Genomic DNA, 20,988 nt, shown 5'->3' on the forward strand with positions numbered 1-20,988 from the left:
CTTATGTTTGATTCTTATGACAACTCTGTAAGCTGGATATTATAATCGCCATCTTACAGATGAGGGGACTAAGACCAAGGGAAGTAGCCAGTTAGGGAGGGTATTTGGGTTTGAACCCAGGTCTGTCTGACTTAGAAATCTCCTGCTCTATTCTTGGACTGGGGTTTCCGACTAATTTTAGGTACATATGGAGACAAGAAGTCAAAGTCAAATTTCTGAACAGCTGATGAAGCTGCTGGTAAGAACAGTAAACAAGATTTTTCTTTTTACAAGTTTATGTCCAATTTAAACAAACAGTGAACAAGATTAATGATAAGTAGTTCCAGCACGCACACCCTGTACAATTGACATTATCTAGCATTGTCACATTGAATGTTATTTTGCTCCTCAAACAGCCTTATAAGTAGATGGGCAAAGATTATTATTGCCAATTTACAGATTAGGAAATTGAGGGTCAGAAGGGTCAGTGACTAACACAAGGTCACAAAGCCAGTACATGACAGGTGGTTAGTGGAGGTGAGGATGGCTTTCATTCCATTCAAGGGATCTGAAAACAGGTCTCATTATTTTAAAGTGAAACCTAGTTTCTAGGTTGTGCTTTTCCATATTGGTGGAAAAATAAGAGATATCTGTAGGCAAATGTATTTGAAATAAGAATATGATTAATCCTTAATATTTCAAATGGGGTTGTCAAAATAATTTCAAAGTCAACATATTTAAAAATACATTTATTATGTGTTTTCTCTGTGCCAGGTGCTGGGCCGTGCATTTTCAGCAAACTTGATGAGATGCACTCTACCCATAAGTGATGCTCTGCCCTCACACGCCCTTCTTGGGAGTAACTTAAAAAGCTGACCAGTTTACTTCCTCTATTCTCTCAGCTCAAGGCCTGAGTCATTTTATTAAATGAGTGTTCTGCTTTGGCCCTCTCCCAGCCAACAGCTGCAAGGTACCAGAGTGGCACGAAGCAGGTGAATGAAGTCGGCTTACATTTAGCATCACAGAAGTCTGTTCTTGTGTACTCCTGGGGACCACTCAGCATCCCCAGGACAGGGTAGTCACCTACCCAGGCATTAGTCCCAGGAGGGAGACCTTCTTTCAAGGATTAGCAAGGGCAGTATGCTTTTCCTTTAGTCATCATGTGCCCTTACTTAGAAAATAACAAAATGATCCATGGGCAGACCCAGAGAGGAACGATAGTGAGCAGAAGGAAACAAAGCATGCACTTTACGTACATTTTTGTACAGTCCCATTGCCACCCTGTAAGCAAGGAGCATTCGTTAACTCCATTTTACAGTGTGGTAGGTAACTAATTACATCAGTTACTAATTACATGCAAAGCACTCAGAACAATGCCTGGCATACAATATGAATTGAATATATAATAGTGATTATTATCAATTCTAATAATAATACATGCTACAACAGATGTGGACAAAAACTAAGATATTTTAGGAGAGAATTCTAGGAAAATGGGTGGGAAGACATTTCAAAGAGAGGGCCAGCATGGGTAAGATTTTAGGGCTGTGCAGATCCATAGCATTGTAAGGAACTAGCTCAAATTGGGAAGTCAGGCTCAGACAGTGGACAGGGTGGATAGGCTCTAGAATGATCCAGAATGTAAGTTCTGCCACTTATTAGCTAGTGATCTTTGGAAAGAGGCTTAACCTGTGCAAGCTTCAGCCTCCTCACCAGTAACATAGCTAATGGTGTCTGCTTTTCAATGTCAGTTTCAGGATGAAATGACAGAACTTCTGTAATTGCTCAACCAGTGCCTGGTGCAAAGGAGGCCCTTAATATGAAACAGCTAATCTTTATGATTTTTTTCACTAGAGAACACGACAAAAAGGTATGCGGGGAATAAGGAGAAAGACCATGCTATGGAGGTAAAGTGTGATCAGATTGGAAGGAGTTTATGACAATTTTTTAAAAATGGAGACTTTTTTTCTGGAAGCTGTTGGGGAGCATGGTACTCACAACTCCCATAGGCTCTGTCTCTTTTTAAAAATTATTATTTTTTAAATTGAAGTATAGCTGATGTTCAATATTATATTAGTTTCAGGTGCACAACATAGTGATTCAATACTTTTATGGATTACACACCATACAAAGTTATTATAATATTATTGACGATATTCCCTGTGCAGCACATTATATTCCTGTGACTTATTTCCTTGACAACTGGTCGTTTGCACCTCTTAGGCTCTTTCTTGATGCTGCACTGTCTCCACTTCTCCCTGAGCCCAGCTCGTGAGCTCACACCCTTTGGTTTTGTCAGAGTCTAAATTTACCCTCATTGTAATTATTCGCACTGTGTCTCATCAGCGTGTGAGCAGAAGAACTAGTGGAGGCCAAAACTGGGAGGAGGGAGAAAAGGAGGATAGAAATAGAAGAGGAAAAAAGAAAACTTCAGAGAGTAGGGCTGCCCAGTGCCGACTGTAAGTTGCAAGCATTGGCCAGTTCCCCTGAAATAACTCCTAAGGGCAGAGTTGGCTCATGTGTCTTTGAACGTTAAAATTAGAGTGAACCAAGATTAAATGCTCCCGAGAAACTGACCAGCCTAACATTTTTCTCCTCCCTCTCTCTTTTTATAACTATGACCACAGTAGTAATTCAATTGGAAACATATTCCATCCCTGATTGCTCCAACACTGGCACTAGATCATTCCCAGGGCTTGATATTTTTATTAAATGCACACTGCTGTTATTTTCTGCTGGGGCTAAAAATACATCTGACTGAGCGGCAGAGACTCAGCTGGGGCCGCCTCCTTGTTCTCTGGGAGGCCACGACCAGGCAGGATGAACAGAGTGATGGGCCTCCCAATTAATTTAGGCAGCACCTCGATTCCAAGGAAAACTGCCCCAGATACTAATAGAACTGTGAAAATAAAGATGAAGTTCCAGCCTGAAAGGACGAATAACGGGAGGCTACATTCCTAGCCGCCTTTACTACCAACCTTTTTTCACTTCGGGCTCCCCCACATCACCATTTCAAAACACTTGATGCGCTGTCAAGCCCCCTAGCCTTTGTGGATACTGTTCCCTTGCCTGGAATGCTGTTCCTCCTTCTCCCTCTCTGAGTTTGTGGTTGCCCCTTAGTCTCAGCTCAAGCATCATGCCATTTTCTGAGCCTGTGGTCTGATTGAGGTGCTCCTTGCCTCATTCCCCTGCTCCTTCTGCTTACTGCTGGCAAAACTCATCTTCTGCATTGCAATCACTGGCTTTAGGTCTTCTACCCATTCGACCTTGAGTTTCTTCAGGGAGGGGATTGTGTTTTACTGACTGTGATCCCCCTGTCACTGAGCGCAGTGCTGGGCCCAGCAGGGCTGGGAGCAAGGCCAGTGAGATATTGAGGACACAGAATTTAGGAAGGGCTGCTTTCAGGTGCCAACACTGAACCTGAATGATTCTGAGAGTGAGTGCCCCTGTGAAAGTTTGCACCCAAGGCTCCCAGATTGTCTCAGTCCTGGGCCCAAAGTGGTTGATCAAAAATGATTCTTGGATGAAGGCAGGCCAACCCCCTTTTCCTTTTGGAATTTCTGATCTCTGTTGGCTTTTCTGACAGAGCACCCTTCTGGTTCTCCTCCTGCCAGGTCCTTCCTTGTTTCCTCCTTGAGTTCTTCCTCCATCTGCTCCTGAAATGTTGCTAAGGAGATGTGGCTCTCACAACGGTGTGGATGCACTGCCCATCTGTTCGGCCGATCACTCGTTCATTTACTCTGACGCTAGTTGTGGAGGGCTTACCTGGCGCCAGGCACTGCTGTAGGCATTTCAAATGCGCCAGAGAGAAAGCCAGAGAATGATCCTGCCTTCATGGGCCTTACATTCAAATGGAACACACAGAGATCAGAATAAAACATGTACAACAGAACGTTCGCTGCAACCCTGTTCTATAATTAGTGAGAGTAAAGGCCCTTCTTTATTTATCTCAGTTTCTCACAGTGCCTAGTAACCAATCACGGTGCTCAATGCAGGAATAAATGACTGATCACTTGAATGAATCAATGAACGCATGGAGACCCAGTTTAAATCCAAATCTTTGATAAATAGCTTCCCTAAACTTCTCAGGCAAAGTCTAATTAATTCATTAGCTACCTATGAATTATTAGTTAATTTGTTGATTGATTAATTTGACTTACGATTACTGAGTGTCTCCTCTGTGCCTGGAAATGCTTGAAGCATCTCAAAAACATCGGTCGTGGTGCCTACTGCAGTTTGTTTCAATCGTTTGTTTATTTACCTGTCTCCAAAACTCCCAAGGACAGATACCTCCATAATTCATCTCTGGACCCCCTTTTCTACCACAGTACCTGACATCTTACAGGTGCTCAGTAAAAGCTACTTGAATGAGAAATATATTTTTAATAATTTAACAATTTTATTTTTTAAATAAAAATTTAACTTATTTAGTGAAATAACCACACCACACCAAGGTGGCCTTTACTTCTCTGAAAGTTCCTGGGTTAATGGTTTACTTATCTTAAAGTATAATGAAATGTAGAAAAAACCTAGGTTTGGAAGGGATCTTCATCCTTTCTTTAAATTCCTCCTTACAACTTTCCACTTCTTGTGACTTTAGAACTTCATTTTTCCCATCTGGAATTACAATAATTTTAGAGGACAAATTCAGGAATTGAGACGGAAGAAATCCCTGAGAATTTGATTGATTGGGAGAAGGTTTATGAACAGGGTGGGACTTGAATTGGGTGTGCAGGATGGGGGACAATGCTGGTGAGGAGGCGGGGGAACCACCTCTGAAGTGAGCAGGGGCTGAAAGGTCCTTTCCAGCCTCCAATTCTGTGCCGTGGTTACTTTGTTCATTAAACCCATGATCAGAAGCACAGACCTTCTCTGAGTTCTTGAGTAGATCTGAATCTGGGATCTGGGTTCAGTATCCAGGATTGGCTGCAGAGCCAGATGTCTCATTGTCATAGTGGTGTGGTCGTACATGTGACATCCATCAGAGTCCCGTGTGGGGAGGTGGCCTGTAAGACCTCTCTCTAACTTTCTCCCTGCTTCTGAGTGAGTTTTGCTGAAGGGGAGTCTCTTGTAAGAGGGAAAGACAAACACCTCTTTTCTCTGTGAGACCAGGAGGAGACTTAACATTCACTGTCCTTGTCTGCCTCACTCTTAGGTTTATTTCTGCTTTTTGAGTCTTGGTACTCAAAGGATGTGGGAGATCCCATGAGAATGAGTCCTTTGCAACGGAGAGGGAATAAAGCCTGCCTGCTCCTTTGGAAGATAATCAGCTGAGAGGTCTTGGAGGTAAGATATCCTGGCTTCTATTACTAGAGTCAGCAATTTGGCTTAGAAAAAATAGTCTTACTATAAAATAATGTATACATATGTGTGTGTGTGTCTGTGTGTGAGTACATTGTGGTTGAGGTGTTTGTGTGTGTGTATGGTTGTATGTGTTTTGGTGGTCATTAGTTCTTCTTTTTTAAAACTGATATAAAAAAGGGAAATAGCCAAAATGGTAAACCTCTAGGAAGGTAGAGTGATTTATCAATTTTTTAAGATTCTGCTAATAAGGTGTCTATTATTTAATGGTGGCCAAAAGATACATAACATAAAATTTACCATTCGGTGATTTTTAAGTGTGCAGTTCAGTGGCATTAAGTGCATTCACATTGCTGTGTAACCATCTCCAGAACTTTTTTCATCTTCCAAAACTGAAACTCTGTACCCTTGAGCAATAACTTTCTATTCCTCTCATCTCCAGTCCATAATCACTATTTTGCTTTCTGTCTCTATGAATTTGTATACTTTAGGTACCTCAGATAAATGGATTCATATAGTATTTGTTCTTTAGTGACTTTTTTCAGTTAGCATAATGTCTATATGGTTCATCCATGTTGTAGCATACTTTAGAAGTCCCTTCCTTTTGAAGACAGAGTACTATTCCATGGGGTGTATGTGCCACATTTATCTGTTGAAGGACACTTTCTGGGTGGCTTTCACATTTGGTTATCATAAATGATGCTACTATGGACATGGGTGTCCTGCTCAAATGCCTGCTCAAGTCCTTGTTTTCACTTCTGCTGGGTATATGCCCAGGAGTGGGATTGTTGGATCCTATGATAATTTTAGTTTTAATTTTTTGAGGAGTCGCCATACCATTTTCCACAGCAGCTGCACCATTTTACATTCCTATCAGCAATGCACAGCATGCTAATTTCTCCACATCCTCTCCAGTATTTATTAGTTTCTGGGGTTTTGTCCCCTTTTTTTTTTATGATATCCATGCTAATGGGTGTGAAGTGATTGCTCATTGTGGTTTTGATTTATATTTCTCTAATGACTAGTGACGTTGAGTGTCATTTCATGTGCTTATTCTTTTTTTTTTCCTGTTTCTATTTTTACCCTTGATCTAAAACAAAACTCTTATTTCAAACCACTAAACTAATTTGTACTGAAAAGAAATTCATTTAAATTCAGCATTGTTCAGTGCAACTCCATAGGCATTTATAGAACACTTACTCTGTGCAAGATATGGCATTCTGCTCTCTACAAGGACTCATGGCTGCTCTTCTGGGGATGTGGAAATAATCTAATTGGGGGAGACCCATAGATACATAAAAGCAAGCCCTGAGAATTGCTACAACAGAAGATGGTCAAATTATTGCACAAATGAGGCAGAGGCAGAGATTATTGTTGGAATATGTAGGTCAACTCTTAGAAGACTCTTTGGTTGATTGGTTGATTGATTCCTTCATTTATTCAGGATATAATTATCAACTACCTGATTTGTTCCAGGGAGTGTGCCAGGCACAGCAGATGCAGAAAGGAATGATCTCAAGTCTAACCCTGCCTCTTTCCAATGGCTGACTTTCTCCTTTATCTTTAAGCCATCACTAGAGAGCTGACGATCCATGGAAACGGCCCTCCATTCTGCCACCTCATTCTATCTCTGTCCTAACCCTTTCTACCGCATTCTCCTTCATACTTCACTCTCCAGTCTGTTCTTCATCACCCTGGCCTGGGGCATCATCCTCAACGTTCACCTCTGGATGTGTACTCTTTCTTGGGAGCTAACACTGGTCATGTCCCTCTCACCTTGGTACTGCTGTGGTGACCCTCCTTGGCTCTGATTTGCATTCACCCCCTTATCTTTTGTATAGTGTCTGTTGTGGGTAACCATTTGGTCTGCTCCATCATCCAAGGCGTGGGGAACATCCCCAAAACCAGATGCCTCTTGTCCTCCAGAAAAGATAATTGGACAATTCCTGCCTCTAAGTGGACCACAGCTGGTTGTGAAAGTGACAGGTTAACATGTCAACCCTTCGCAAGATGCAAAGTACTGGAATAGGAAAGTCAGTTGCAGATCATTTTGAGAACATAGACTCCAATTATGGAAGCTCTTTCCACGAGGACCTTTAAGCTGAGTTTTGTTGTAGGAGACACACTTTGAGATAGGTATAGTATTTAGTGCTAATGACAGGCAATTGGAGCATTCATAAAATGGCATTGTATTCATAAAATAATTCCTAACTTTTATGGGAAGTTGCAAAGTCATACCTTCTGACCAGAGATATCTTCTGACCCAAAACCAAGACAAGCTCATGGAGTGTTATTTTGGTTACTGTTTGATGACTTCTGCTAAGAAGGATTAAGAGGTTTGAGCCTCTGGTCTATATTTAGACATGTGTTCCGCAACCTGGGGCTGTCTTTTATAAGCAGAGCCTTGCGTATCAGCTGGGGGAGTACTGATGTCAGCATGAGATCCTCTCATGCTGTGCTACACAGTGTGGAAATTTCTGATGCCAAAATACAAGAGCTTTCTATACTGTTTCCACACCGATTCAGGTTGTTAATTAGAAAGTTCAGGAAAAACATTGTGAGCTGAAAAGCACCACTTCAAATATTTGCATGTGGGTTACTATATAAGATTTCCTATATTTAATGCGAAAATTGAATGAAGCCATTAGAATGTGTGTATCTGACTCATTTGGAAAGTGAACGCTATAAATTTGCCACATGCCAGTAAACACCTATGCATTCCTCTGTCTCTTCAAGGGGACGCTTCAGGACTTGCTGTCACCTTAGCATCACTGCTTAGTTGGCACATTTTAGTCAGGGTGGAAAATGCCATTGCATGGGTGTGAGTGGACTCCATCCTGGAAATAAGAAAACCTGCATTCGAGGTCCTGCTCCCTCGGTGGCTGGTGGCTGGTGGTTGTGTGACCTTAGACAAGCCCCTACAGGTGGACACTGAGAATGAGTTGACATTGCCATTTTCTAACTTTGTCATCAGAAAATGGAAATTGAATTAGGATAGCAAGAGACAGGGTGGCCACCAACGGGCCTTTGATGTCACAAAAAATTGCATCCCTGTGGTATACAATTACAGGTACTCAAATGTGACAAAATAGGAATGAAAGGAGAAGAATATTAATTCTGATTGCAACAGTCCCTCAAAACGTGTTCCAAAATCTCACAAGAAGGCAAAAGCATTAGCATCTTTTTTTTCCTTTTCATTAGCATCTTTAAAGCTAGTTCATTCGTTCATAGTTCATAATCTTCTTAACAAAGACCTGCCGAGGGGACGCAGTGTTAATTGTGATTTCAAGTCTAATGTGAATAAGTAATACGTTTTGACCATTTGCTGTGGGTCAAGTACGTTGTAAACAGTAGGTGACATTCCTCGTCTCATTTAATCCTCACCACCAACCTTGGGCGGTAGGCACTATTCTTATCCCCATTCTGCAATGGAGGAAATTGAGGTTTGGCAAGGTTAAGTAACTTGCCTCAAATCTCATGGCTGTTAAGCAGCAGCGGCTTGCCCTCTGTAATGTCATAGTTGCTGCTCTCTGGCATTGTCCCCCCAGTTCCTTGCATGAATAAAATGCCGAAGCCTTGGTTTGTACCTGTGTTCCGGGGGACTTCTGACTGGAGAGGGTTGTTATTCAATACCTAGCCAATGAATGTTTCCCCCTTTGTGATCTATGACGAGACATCTTTCTTCCTGAAAAGAGCCTTTGTCTATCTCTCTTCAGGTCAAAGCTTTTTTCCTGTGGTTTCCTTTCATATTTAGGATGAAATTCTAGCTCCATAATGTGACATTTAGTGTTTCTCTAAGACTTTTCCCAATGTACTTGTGCTAGTGGGAATACGGTGTCCCAACCCAAACTCCCCATCAGACAGGTTAGTCATTGCCCTTGGAACACACCCCTCCTCTCCTGCCACCTTGCTCACTTAGGAGGGCTCCCTCCTATCCTCCCCATGTATCTAGAATATGTCTATGTCAGGGTGCCCATTTGCAAAGTCCTTCTCAATTCCCAGTCCTTGTGTTCCCCAGTCTTGCATGTCAAGACATCCATTCCAATGCTGTCCATATATTCATTTATTTCCACACTCATTTCCTCAACATTTATTGAGCATCTACCATGTGCTTTTATGCTAAGGGTGTCCTGGTAGACCTGATAACGTTCCTGTTATAGCTATTTTTTTTAATTATGATTATTCTTTGCAAAGGTACAGCAACCTTCTTGATAGATTATTTTTTTCATCTTCTAGAACTCAACATTTTTACCTTCAACACTGGCACATAATAATTGATCAGTAAATTTTTTTTTGGAATGAATGTCAGAATCACATTTCCTTTCTACCTTATTCATTGATAAAATACCTGGGGGATTCAAAACACTCATAAATCATTGGCAAGAATTTTATGCTGACAAAAATATCATTTGTTGGGGGAACTGCCAGGGTTTCAAAAGATGTTTTTCTGCTCATTATTTTTTCCACACTGCATTTGGAGAACCTGGAAATACGTTGCATGAATGCAATGGTGAGAAGCTATTTCTGGTGTCCTTTTCTCATCTAAAGATGAAAAGAGTTGAAACTAGGAAACTTAGTTCAGCCATTTCTTTTGTTTTTCCATGGAAAATGTTTCTGGGGCAAGCAAGATGTTTCTGGGTCAAAAGTCCAGACGGATTTTTTTTCAGAACTTTGGAGGAAGAACTTGTTCTTTGCAAGAGTTTCAGCCTCAAAGTTGACTTCAATTACTCTTGAGTCTAACTCAGCTCAACTGTTTGTGGTAGCAGTTGTAGCCTTGCACGTGGAATTTATAACTTAGACATTGATACACAATGTACTTTCCGGTAACAAGTTCACCATTAAGGAAATGGTCCAGTTTGGATGCTCTAAAACTTCATCTCCTGAGCAGCATTTCTGGGAGATGTTAAAGAAGCACCACACACAGACGCGCACACACACACACACACACACACACACACACACACACACACACACACAGTGTTCCATGGATGAGTATGTTGGGAAGTACATCTCTACTAAGTAAATATCACACCCTTGGATGTTAGCTAAGCACATGCGTATACGAAAATCTCTGAGAAGTCCATTTATAATGAAGCTTAGCTAACTTTGTTCCTCAAAATTACTGGGCAAGCTTTGCAATATCTTCTCCCAGCCCCATCCTATTTGACTTTGGTTTCTCCCCCAAAACCTACTTCTGCATGCATTCAGTTGGCAAACTCGTATTGCCTGGCACTGTGATAGACACTGAGGTGTAGGTCACAGCCCCTGTCTCCGGTAGCTTGCAGTCTACTGGGGAGATAGATAAATGAGGATGGGTGCTCTAAGGGAGGCACTCTCTGGGGCCTGTCAAGCAGCAGGAAGGTGGGGGAGAAGTGATGCTGAATCGAGTTCTGCAGAATTGGAAATAGAGCAGGCCAAGGGTCGCGTAAAGGAGATCCAGGCATCCTGAAGCATTATGAAGGCTGTCAAATCAGGGTCAATGGGGAGATGGGCTTGATTAGCATTTGCACAAGGCACTGGAGGGAGATGCCATGAAAGAAGCAAGACAGGAGCACAGAGAGCTTTATTTCTAGTCAGGTTTTGTGTCTTGGTTTCCAGAACTGTGCCTGGCAGTCCTCGTTTGGCACTTCACTTCTTGTTCCCAGCAGCAGGGAGTAGGGGCAGGCTGGGATGACTCAGAAGATGGGAAACCGGTTTCCAGAGATGTAGGAGTTGGTCAGAACAGGAGGCAGCTCTCAATGTCTCTGGAAACTCCCCTAAGAGTGGTGAGTACTCTTGATCACACATTTTTCCCCTTCTGTCAATTATTTGTGATAAACCAAAGCAATTTAGTCTTTCCTACAGAACCGTGTTCTCCTTCAAACGTGGGCATTGTGCTCATCATGACTGTGCTTTGAAATGGCTGTGTAAAATGATTTCCATATCATGAACTGTCATTATTGACAAATGGTGAAATAGGACCCTTGGTTATTTGTTCTGTTATTAGATCCTGGCTGCATAACAATATTTCTCCTAAATAATTTTTATTGTTTTTTTCCTCAGCTATGGATATATGCCTGTATTTGTAAGACTGTAACTGATTAAAAGTGAAATAAAATATTTGTAAATAGTTTTATGTCTTATTAAGTCCAGGGGCGGGGAAAAAGCAAAATGATCTGGAAAAAAGAGAACTCTACGAATTATTTTCCCCCTCATCTGTAAAATGATGGGGCTGGACTTAGTGGTCTCTAAAGTGCAACGTTCTTGGATTCTACTGGAGCTGTAGACAGTTGCAGATAGCAGAGATGGAGAGTAATTGCCTCAGTTGGGTTCCTGTCTTTCACTGACTCTCTGGGAAATGGTGGGCATGTATTTTATTTGTTGTTGTGACTGGAAAATGTGAGCAACAATTATGGCAACGTCCATAGACTGTCCCCTATGGTGTAAAATGCAGAGAAGACTTTTATACTATTATTCCATGGTAAATGGAATGCACAATGGCTAGAACCTTCTGTGGGGCTCAGTGAATGTCTCATCATCTCAGCTCTACATGTCTGTGGGATGCCCAGGCCTTGGGGCTGGTTCCAACAAGCAATTTATTCAACCATCTGACATACATTTATTGAACATCAGTCGTGTGCTGGGCGTTATGCTGGGTGCTGGGGACTCAAGGATGCGTAAGAGTTTATGGTCGCAGGGACACACGGATATGTGGTCCATTCAGCAGACACGTACTGGGTGTCTAGAATGTCCTTGGCTCTTGACAGAGACATACAAGAATAAGAAAAATGATAACTGATACATGTGTTCAATTTCTGAGGTTACTAATCCCTGGTCCCTAAGACTCAAAATCTTCACAGAGGCAATGGCATTAGGGCTTGATGAGATGACCTTCAGATGAGGGGTTGCCAAGTAACTAAGATGAAGGCTATTCCAGGCAGAGAGATCAGCATTCCCCGAAGTACAGGGGCAGAAAGAGCGTGGTGCGGTGAGGGAGCTGTAATTTGCTGTGATGGCATCTGTGTGGCTGGAAGTAAGACCTAGAGGCTGGAGAGAGTCTCGTGTGCCAGCGTAAGAAATCGGAAGAGAGACTGAGGACACTGAACGATCCTGGCAGGGCAACAGCTGCTCCGGTTTCTCATTGGTGACACAGGGCTAGCAATGCCAACGTCCATACAGTTGTTAGGACCATCGCTGATAAGAATAATAACAAATACTGATTAAAGGCTGCTTATAAAGCCAGCACTGCTTTAAACATTGTACATGTTGTGTCTCACTTCACCATCACAATAATCCTATGAAAGAGGTCACATTATTGTCCCCAGGTCCCAGGTGAGGAAATAAAGGCACAGAGATCTCAAGGAGCATCACGGAGCAATTCAGTAAAAGTCAGGAATTGAATCCAGAATCCTACCCTCTATGCTACTTTGTTTATTAGATTTTAAACTTCAAAAATATTGAACAATGAGAGACATGTGGAGAAGTGCGCAAATCATACATACACAGCTCAAGGCATCACTACGAGGGCTGGCCGAATAGGGCCAGCGGACCCGTTCCAGCCTGCCACCTGTTTTGATGAAGGAGGTTTTATTGGAATGCAGCAGTACCCATCATTTATGAATTGTCAGTGGCTGCCTTTGCGCTGCAGTGGCAGAGCTGAGGAGTTGAGACAGAGACGTATGGCCCCCAGAGCCTAAAATATTTCCTATCTGGCCCTTCACAGAAAATGTTTGTTAATGCCTGTGTCATTGCATTATGAGTAGAGCATCCAAGTCAAGAAACAGACCATACCCAGTGGCCAGAAGTCCCCCACGTGCTCCCTCCCAAACATGACCCCTCCTCCCACCATGGTAACCCTGCTCTCTAACTTCCCGTGTTGTGGATTTGTTTTGCTTGTTTTTGAACTCTGCATAAACATGGTCATACAGTCTGTGAGCTCTGCCCTCTCAGCCTCTGTGTGATGCCGACGTGCTTAGCATAAAACCACAAAAAGTGGGAGGCCATTCTCGTTGGTTCTGGCCACACAGCAGCTGAGTGCCCAGGATAGGAGGCGTGCTGGCCCATGCCTTGCTTCTTTCAGGATGAGGACACTTGGGGTTCACCGTATTTTGGTCCCAACTTGAATTAAGGACCTCTGTGACCACCTGGATGAGTTTCCTCTTGCTGTTGTAACAAAGTACCACAAGCTGAGTACCTTAAACAACATAGACTTGTTCTCTTACTGTTCTGGAGGTCAGAAGTCTGAAATGGGTCTTACTGGGTAAAATCCACGTGTCTGTAGGATTGTGGTCCTGAGGGCTTCTTGATCCTCATTCCACACACTTCCTGGATGATACCTTTTACTTTCATGACCTCAATTACCATCTCTATGCTGATGACTTCCAAACTACTTCTGGCGGTGCTCCCTCTCTGAACTTCAGATTTGCATCTCCAAACTCTTCACCTGCCTTTCTGACTTCTCCTCTTGAGTACCCCCCACACCGTGAGTCTACTGTCTCATAGCATGCACTGCTGACCTCTGTACGTCTTCACCCAGCTCATGGATTGGCACCATCTTCTACCTAATTGCCGAAGGCTAATTTTCTACGAATATTTCTTGATTCTCATCTCCCATTTGATCTCCAAATTCAGTCATTTATCTCGTTCTGTCCAGTCTGTCTCTGTAGTATTTTCCCAGTGTATTTGTTTCTCCCCATCTCCACTGCGATGGCAGTAGTCAGGCTTTTATCATTGTTGCCTAAATTACACCACCTACGTCCCACTCATGGTCTTGCCCCTCCCATGTGGTACCCAAAATTATCTTTTAAAGAAAAATCTCATCTTTTTTTCATAACAGGGAATTAATTCTTTGAAGACAAGCTTAGTGCCTTATTTACTATTTGCCCCTGACACCTAGCAAAGAGGCTCTAACAGGAATCTCAATAATACATGTAATTAAATTCAACTCTTATCTTTCCATCTGTTGGAGGCTCTTCTTTGGTACACGTCTACCTCTCCAGGCTTTCTCTAATCCTCAAATTCTCTGACATGGGCCTCCCTTCTCTCTCTTACCTCTTTAATTCGAGAGTGTCATCTTTCTCAGAGAGCAGTGCCATGCCTTAATCACGGCCCCTGGTCCGTAGCAGGCTTCTAATGTAAGCTGGATGAATAAACGAATCCTTACATGAATACCTAAGTGGAGTCACGAGGCTGTCAGAGAACATTTCCGAGAGTGTGCAAACATTCACAGTCTATTTGTAGTTTCCAATTGAATTTTATATGGCAGGAAATGAACAGCTGATTTGGGCCAGAAGGGATTTGGAAAGTTAATCTGGTCCATTCCCCTGACTCCAGGCGACATTTCTCAAAGTCCTGTAAGATGCTTTAGAAATCCAGTGACTCTGGGCAATGATCACCCTCTGTTGGAGACTGACAATGCACAGTAGCATTCTAAAGATGAAACAAGTCCATCGCAGAAAGAGCTCTTCAACTGTTACAGTAATTTTAAGTTTTACCTTAGTATTTCCCAAACCTAGGTGCCATGGGGCCCTTGCTTCCCACCACTATCTACTAACACCCTGCAGACCCAATGTCCCAATCCATATAATGTGGGAAACGTTAGCCTAAGCAAACCTCTACTTTTTGTGTAATTCAACTTTTACAAGGTGAAGCAAATTTATTTCAATGAACGTTCCCCCTGCTGTATGAGCTGATCGTGTTCAGAGGAACCTGAAAATGACATTTTTTTTTTAAACTGCCAGAGCAGAAGCAGGTTTTAATGTTCCCTTTGTCAGAATAAGACTTGCCTTTAGTTAGAAGGGAGGAAGAAAATGGAGGTAATTATATAGTGACGGGAACTGTTCCTTTTTCTCCCATTGAGTGCCAGTGTCAGTCTTCTCAAACAAAGGTGCTATTGAAATTGTGAGTCATAAAATTGACTTTTCCAACTTCCGGGCACCAGCTGGGCTCAGTAGGAAAGGGTCTCTAGCATCAGGGAAGGCAGTTTTAGCCAGAGGTTCCTTATGGTGTCCTTTAAGAGCTTCATGGAACCACTCTGCCTGCCTTTTGTTCGTTCCACATACAGAGAGCCTCCATTCTGCTTAGTGTTGGCAATGTTCAGATAAACAAAACTCATCTGTGGCCTCTTCAAATGAGTAAAGATTGAACAAACTCCTATGTCATTTTTGCTCTCCACTGTTAGGACATGCCTCGTGTACCATGCACCAGTCTATGTGTTTTTATGGTCTTGGTAAATCTTCACAGTTACGTGGGAGATGGTTTTCACATCCACAGTATAATTCCCAAAACTGAGGCTAAGGGCCTGGTTCATGTGCTACGGTCCTTAGGAGACAGCATCCAAGTTCTAACCCAGGGCATATCCACTCCATGGCTCTCGCAGCTGGACAGGGTGTCATCATTGGTGGAAAGCTTGAAGGTTAGACTTTTGCTCAGGGTCAAGGGTAAGCTAGTCTGGAACCAATAGCCACCAAGTCCTTTGTGTGTCATTTTTAGGAGCGACTGCTCAGCTGCAGCAGCAAAGGAGGAACTTTTCCATCCTATCAGGCCTCATGCAAATTCCCTCATAGCAACACTGGCTTTGTGAAGAATTACATTTCCTGCTGCAGTGATTAGATAGACGAGCTCATTTAAGTCCTATCAGCCAGAACTTAGCCCTGTGTTTGGCTGGTAAGTTTGTGAATAAGCTCTTCATGCCAGCTTTCTCCCCGCTCCCTACTTTTGCATTGGGATAATAATTCAGGCTTTGTTTTCCATTTACTTCCATTACATCATTTCCTCTGAGGTGTGTCTATTGTCTTGTTGCCAAGATAGGTGGTTTTATCCCCATTTGTGAGGGGCAGACCTGAGGATGAGAGGAACCTGAGAGCATGGTTGAAAGTCACGCAGGTTAGCATCCTATAAACACCTCCGTCCTACTACTTACCAAATGGCAGGGTATCAATTTTTTTGTGTCTGTCTCTTTTTCCCATGGTGGCGAGAGCATCTTGAAGGCAGAAACTATGTGTTTTCTTAAGATGTAGCAGAGTCTACCTCTAATATTATATATTATATAGCAATATATAATACAGTTAAGATATAGACCTTTGAATGTAATGTTGGATTCCATTTACTCTTGAATTTTTAGCTCTTCGGGTGTATGTATCTAAATGCCAACTTGACATCTCCACATGGACACTGTAGGCATCATAAGAATAACATGGCCAAAGCAGCCCTCTTGATTTCCTTTTGCAAACCTGCTTTCCCCTGGATTTTGCCCCCCACCCCCCAGTAGCTTTATAGTTTTTCATGTCAGAACTCTGAGTTATCTTTGATTTTTTTTTTTAACTTTTTTCCACCTTCCAGGTCTAAAGGGCCACAAAGTCATCTTGACTTTCCATTAAAACAGACCCAGAATTTTCCACTTCTTCTGACTTACTTCCTCATTTCTACCCCAGTTTAAGCCACTGTCCTCTCTTACTTGAACTGGTTCAAACATTTTCCTCACCGGTTCCCCACCGGTTCCCCTTCTACTCTTGTCATCCTATAATCCATTCCCCACGAAGCACTCAAAGTGATCTTTTAAAAAGTCAAATAAAACTAAATCACTCTTTTGCTTAAAACTCTTTGCTGGCCTCCCTTATCATTGGAAAAACAAAACAAAACAAAACCTTAATGTTTTTCCCATGGTTTGTGAAATCCTCTGTGATCTGCCTCTACCAGCCTCTTTGACTGTACACCCTTGAACTCTCCATATTTGAGCCATGCTAATATTCTTGATATTCCTTAAACATTCTAAGTTCACTCTGGCCTCAGGGCCTTTGCACTGGCTGTTCCCTCTGTCTGGAGTGTCTTGTCCCATCATCCTAATCACGTGACTGCTTTCTTCTTGTCCCTGAAATCTCAGCCTAAATGTGATCTCTTTAGAAAGGCCGTCCCTGACCACCCACTTCACAGACATCATATAACTACTCTGTTCAAATTATCTTAAAAGTCTTTCTTTAGACACCCTTGTCCTGAATGCTGTCCTGTTGTTTCTTTTGTCTATTTCCCCCTCCACCACCTACTTTTTACCCCCTTGGGTTGTAAGCTCCAGGAGAAGAGGGACCCTCCTGTCTCTCTCATCACTGTATCTCTGATGTAGTGCCTGGGATACAGCCCGAGCCCCATGAATATTTATGCCATAAATCTCAGAGGTGTCATTTTACACCCAAAAGTGATTATTGGTGTTTCCAGCGGGGCAGATGTTCAAAGACTAGAAGGATGTTTAAATTAATTCTTGAAAAGCCTGGAATAAGATACATTATTATCCACTACTTTTTCAGAGGTGGCAACCGACACTCAGGGAGGTTAAGCAACTTGCTTAAGGTCAATAGGATGTAGTGAGCAGTTAGACCTGAAAGGTGAGGCAAAGAAAAGAATCAAGAATAATTCCCATTTCTGGTGTGAGGAAACCATGGAGTTATTTCCCGAGATGGGAAAATGCAGGGGGAAGCAGATTTTCAAGGAGAAATCAAGAGTTACCCTTTGGCCATATTATTCTTGTGATGCCCAAAGATCCCCTCTTCATCCTGGAGAGAGGGTCAGAATCTGACCTCCTGTCTTTGAATTCCAAATCTGCTGCCTTCCTCAACAGTGTAGTTTCATGGTCTCTTTCCTTCTCTGCAGCCAGGGTGCTCTATCTAAGTAATTTTCCATGCAGCTTAGAGAGGTGGTGGACCATGCACTTCTGCAGGCTGGAGGTTAGAAAGATAATATTCCAACTGGGAAATGAAAATGATATCCCTTAAAAGGAGGCCAAGGAGGCAGTTTGCTTTGAGCTCTGACGCTTGATAAATGGGGCCTTTGAAGGTTCAGGGGAAGAAGTGAATTTCATGGTCTGAATGGCAAAGAGGCACTGCACAGGAAGGGCAACTTTCCCCTAAACCCAGGTCTCTGATAATAACGTCACCCCCTAATGTAGACAGGGCTTTACAGCTTCCAAAGCATTTCACATAGCTTATCGTATGTGACCCTCACAACAACCTGCAAGACAGGATGTTTTATCCCTGATAAGCAAAAGAGGAAACTGAGGATCAGAAGAATTACATGGTTGTCCAAGGTTAAAGAGTTAAAATTGAGACGGGCCCAACCTTTAAATCCAGTGTTTCAGCTAAAAGTCTAGGCTCCACCTTGGTCGCTCTTTTCAGTCCCCCTGGAGAGGCTTGCTTCCCTCTCTCTCTACTACTTATCTCTGTATTTTGCCCATCTCAGTTCTGAAGTTCACTTTCTTGCCAAACAACCTGCAAAGCTGAGTTTATAACCCTCCAGGACGTCTGTTGAAGAGTTAGCTCTCAGTCAGTTTCTGGAAAGTGTTATTGATGAAGGACATCCATGGGAGTGGTCCACGAGCTGTGAATTAGTTGGTTGGACACCTCATAGTTCTGTCTCTTGTGCTTTAAATGAATGGTTCTCAAATTTTAATCATGTGGAGAGATTATTAAAATCCAGCTTACTGGGTCCTACCTACCAGAGATGTTGATTGAGTAGATCACAGGGGTAGGGCCTAAGAATTCGCATTTCCATATAGTGCTGAGGCCTTTGATTGACCATCTTCAGTAATCCTGCTCCAAACCCAGACCTTCTGCCTTCCCTGGTGAAGGTCAGGGAAAGTAGTAGATAATCTCAGGTGATGCTGACAGAAATGTCTGTGGGTACAACCTCTCTGGGGGAGCAATTGGCAATTTCAATTAAAATCTAAAAAGTGTGCTTCGACCAAGAGTTCCACTTCTGGGAACTTTGTCTTAAAGAAGTAATTATGAAGATGAGCAAAATATTTAGGCCTTCTTTGCCTGGCATTGTAGGAGCTCAGTAAATCTTTGTAGAATGAGTGGTTGAATGGAAGGGTGCTCATTGTTAAAGTGTTTATAGGGGGAAAAATTGGAAGCAATCTAAATGTACAAATGTCAAAAGGGACTGGTTGACGACATTAATGAATGTCCTTTCAACTGGAAACTAGACAACTTTAAAATGTTAAAAGGGATGACAGCAAAACAGCAATATGTGAAACCATTAATATGATTTCATTTTGTTACATATTTTCAAAAACAATAATGTTAGGGTATCAGTTAATTCTGGCTTGTAGTGACATGTTTTCTTCTTTTGCTCTTTGTTTGCTTTAAGCATATGTTATTTGTGTTATTAAACAAAACCTTAAATAAAATCAACATAAAAGGCTAACTCTTTCATTGTGAGCTCAGTTCTGTGATTCAGGACGTTTTTCTGAGTCTACCATCTTGGAGGAAGCAGGAGATTTTAGGTGTGGAGGGAGAAATGCTCTTTGCCTTTGAAGACATTGTTGCAATCCCAGTTAATGGAAACCAGATGTGTTTGAACCTCAGCTTTCTGTCTGGGTTACTCTTTATCTTGGAGCTTTCCTTTAACTCTGGCATGAGCTGTCCTTCCCTGTGGGGCTGATGTGCAAGGCTGGTTTTTAGTGGAGGTGAGCACCTTGTGGATGTAAACATTAACTTGATTGGGCATCGTTTAGAGTCAACTTGGGCAAATTGTGTATGTCTCCTTTGAAACTTTTAAATTAGCTGGTCAGTATTAACCAGCAAGGATTGTTTGATCAACATTTCAGGGGAGGTTATTGATGACTCTTTGGTGATTTCAAAAATTGCAACAACATTGGTGTCTGCTTTTTCCGTGAAAATAAACGTCACCACCAATAATGTCTATAGTAGACATGACATTATAAGCTTGAAATTTTATTCATCTGGACTGTTAAAATGAAGTGTTACCTCTGGTTGGCAGAATGGTGGGTTAACATCTCTTCATTTTCCAAGAATTTTCCTGGTGTAGATACCGATTTTATAATTACTAAAAGTGGAATAATACACAAACTAGTTAAGAAAGAAGTTACTAGGAGGCCAATGAGCAGGTTGAAAATTGAGAATCTAGAGATGGGCATTGTAGAAGCCAGTAGTAATCCGTGCAATGATTGATAAAAACTGCTTCAGGAATTTGCCTTAGTTTTTAAACTTGCGAATTTTATAGATTTTGACGAGACTTTCAAGTTAAGGTTGTGCTTATCAGCAGTGTAAGTTGGGGTAAAATCCTCAGGCTTTTTGGATTGTGGTTACTTTTTTGCATAAAGAGAACCTGGAATCTCACATTATACAGGTCCCTGGTCAGTAAATGTTTGTTTATGGTAACAATGCTGATAGTAATACAAAATCTCTGCCAACATTTTACCTCTCACACAGATTCAATCCTCTTTACCATGTAAACCAGAGAAGTGAAAATGAATTTACACATATTATTTTCATTATGAGAGTAATAACAATCAATTGGAAAATAGTTGAAAAAAAAAACTAATTACACCATTTCATCATTAACAGATACTTTTTAGACAAATGTCAGTAAGGTTAGAAAAATTAAAAACTGCTAATTCCAGGTTGGAGATTGGATGAAAAGGATTTACCCTTCCCTTCAACTCTGAATCCTTTGATTCCAAGGACCTAGAAAATTCAATTTGGAGATGTCCTGTTTTCCAAGTATTTTTGAGGTTTATCTCTGAAAAAATAATGAAATATTATTAATGTTAAGCCTTAGCATTGATTTTTATTGGGAGCCATTGAAGATATAATAACTTTGTACCTCATTTATTCAACAATTTAACAAATATTCAGTAACATTAAATATTTATATGTATTTAGAACTAAGTACTGAGGATACAGTGATGAACAACAATAGCAAAAAATATATATATAA

General features: G+C 41.8%; 1 long non-coding RNA gene across 2 annotated transcripts in view; it reads left to right on the plus strand.

Moving 5' to 3' along the window:
• Nucleotides 1–5,126: 5,126 nt before the first annotated feature.
• LOC123613561 (uncharacterized) overlaps nt 5,127–20,988 on the plus strand; it is a 52,928-nt gene continuing 37,066 nt past the window's right edge. For both annotated transcript variants that reach the window (XR_012502194.1, XR_006720928.2), the window contains exon 1: nt 5,127–5,265. This is a non-coding gene — a long non-coding RNA (uncharacterized LOC123613561). The remainder of the gene's footprint in view (nt 5,266–20,988) is intronic.

This window comes from Camelus bactrianus, chromosome 25 (assembly GCF_048773025.1).
Source record: "Camelus bactrianus isolate YW-2024 breed Bactrian camel chromosome 25, ASM4877302v1, whole genome shotgun sequence".
Lineage (NCBI taxonomy): Eukaryota > Metazoa > Chordata > Mammalia > Artiodactyla > Camelidae > Camelus > Camelus bactrianus.